We start from the raw sequence: 2,523 nt of genomic DNA, 5'->3' as shown, positions 1-2,523 counted from the left end.
CTCTCTCTCTCTCTCTCTCTCTCTCTCTCTCTCTCTCTCTCTCCTTTTCTTTCTATCTCCTCTTCCTTATTTTCATCGACGTCAACAAATTTAAACCACCTTATTCATTCTAACGAAAATGCAAACTTTTCGTTAAAACTAGATCAAGATTCAAACTCGATTCTATTTCTGGTAACGAAATCCAAGGAGTCACGAAAGTTTTAGATTTTCGTTATAATTCGCAAGGATCAGAGTATTGTTAAAACGACTGAAAATGTTCGATATCCACGATCACAGTATAGATATATCGCCCAGATAGATGCGATTAAATTTCGTTTGTCATTTATAACAAACGCCTTCTTCAACCCTCGAACTCCCTCGTTCGATTCGATTCGTTCACCCCGTCGCTAACTCTCAGGGACAATACGACATATATATATATGTGTATATATATGTATACATATATATAAATATATATATATATATATATACATAGGTATATATCCCTAGCTACGTTGAGAGTCGCCATACTTTGCTCATCCCCCTTTCTTCTTTTTTATTTTATTTTTTTTTTTTTCAAAATGTACCCCTCACCAACCGAAAAACTCCAACACTCCGTGATACGCCTCGAGGTTCTCTCTATTAATTTTCATCGATGAAAGATGCCAGTCGTCGAAAGAAAGAGAGAGAGAGAGAGAGAGAGAGAGAGAGAGAGAGAGAGAGAGAGAGAAGGTTTCTCTACGACGAAAAGCTTCTTTCTCCTCTCTCATTGTTCGCGATTAATCACGCTGTAGGTGTTGTACTCTGAGACGAAGGGAATAAAAAAAGAAAGAAAAAAGAAAAGGAAAAAGAAAAAGATAAAAATGAAAAGAGAACAAAGTAGAGGGAGGAAAAAGAAACACGTGAAAGAGACAATTTTCTCCTTTATTGTTTCCGCTCCTTTTTCTATTTTTCTTTCTTCTTCTTTTTCTTTCTAATTTTTCTTTCTTTGTTCTATCTTCTTTTCTTTCTTTTTCTCACTACCAAGTACAGATCGTAGATATCTGTTGTTCGCAATGTCGCGCGAATATTTATTTATTTATTTATTTATTTCTTTGTTTGTTTGTTTATTTTTGTACTATTTTTGTTTTATTACATCGTTTACAAATATATGAAATATATATTTTAAAAAATATTAAAATTGTTAATACCTAAGTGATTCAATTTCGAGCGAAATGATAGGTTTCATTAAAATTTCATTGATAATAACAATCGAAAATATGATCTGTTTGAAAATTTCTTTAATTCTAATCGACGTCAATATTGTTATTGGTTTTTAACGCGTTTCAATTAGATATAAAAGACCCAACCATTCTCTCTCTTCGATTGAAATTGACGTGAAGGAATAAATACCTCTCAAAGCCCTCTCGCGAGAAATTCGAATGGACATTTTAAAAAAGAAAGAAAAAACAAAAAAAAAAAAGAAAAGCACTTCTCGCGGTACGCACGGTTTCACGCTTTGTTTTCTTCTATTCTTGGTCTATAGGTACATACATATATAAGCGTGCTCAAATCCCCCTTTTTTCTCTTTTTTCTTTTTTTTTTTTTTCCATTGTCCTTTCTCACTGCAACGCAAAGCTCGTTCTCGCCTCTGTTTTCATTGTCCTTTCGCGGAGCTGATGGACAAATATTTTGGTTGCTTGGTTGCAAAATATTTTCATCATCATGCGATACGGATATACAGTCAATCATATTGATGAGAATTACAAAAAATACTATATATATATATATATGTATATGTTTTATATATACATTATAAGTAACAAATAATACCAGGTTTATTAAATAAAATATAAGAGGAAAATATGCTACCTAAAAAAAAGAAGAAGAAAAAAATGAAATCAAATTTGTCTTCTTTGATTATGTGATTATACTTTAGAACAGTGAACCTGTGTTAAATAAATAGATAAAAAGAAAAGTTTAGAATCAAAAATATATATATATATATATATACATACGTACGTATTATTAGACTGATATAATCGAAAGAAGAAAAAAAAAGAAAAAGAAAAACAATTAAAATTATATATTAAAATAATACTCCATGATATTTCTTTATCTTCACCAATTTTATTACGTACTTTTTCAAACAAACTGTAGAGAGAGAGAGAGAGAGAGAGAGAAAGAAAAAAATATGTCCATACATCGAAATATTATTCGAATCACGTAATCTCAAAGAATAAAAAAAAAAAGAAAGAAGAAAGATAAGAGAAAATTAAAATTACTTACAGAAATTATTCCCACCAATATTTCTCACTCTCTCCCACTCTTTTTCTCTTTTTCCACCCTTCTCTTATAAACTTTCTAAGCTAAAGGGTAAAAAAAGAGAGAAAGGGAAGACAACGGAAATAAAAGAAGAGGGTTGTTCCTTATTAAGCTGCAGATGCAAGTTCGTTTCGAACGATGTTAGCCATTAGCCTAAATTGATATGCATCATAAAGCGATGCTACTGCACCCTCTCTTTCTCTCTCTCTCTCTCTCTCTCTCTCTCTCTCTCTCTCTCTC

General features: G+C 31.5%; 1 protein-coding gene across 1 annotated transcript in view; it reads left to right on the top strand.

Annotated features, from left to right (window-relative positions):
• Positions 1 to 2,523, top strand: part of LOC122638202 (zinc finger protein ZIC 4-like) — a 42,198-nt gene that overhangs the window by 2,023 nt on the left and 37,652 nt on the right. The gene's annotated exons all lie outside the window — the stretch shown is intronic.

The sequence above is a fragment of the Vespula pensylvanica genome, chromosome 2 (genome assembly GCF_014466175.1).
Source record: "Vespula pensylvanica isolate Volc-1 chromosome 2, ASM1446617v1, whole genome shotgun sequence".
Taxonomy (NCBI): domain Eukaryota; kingdom Metazoa; phylum Arthropoda; class Insecta; order Hymenoptera; family Vespidae; genus Vespula; species Vespula pensylvanica.
Note: the sequence above shows the minus strand (reverse complement) of the source record. Positions and strands in the feature narration are given on the sequence as shown.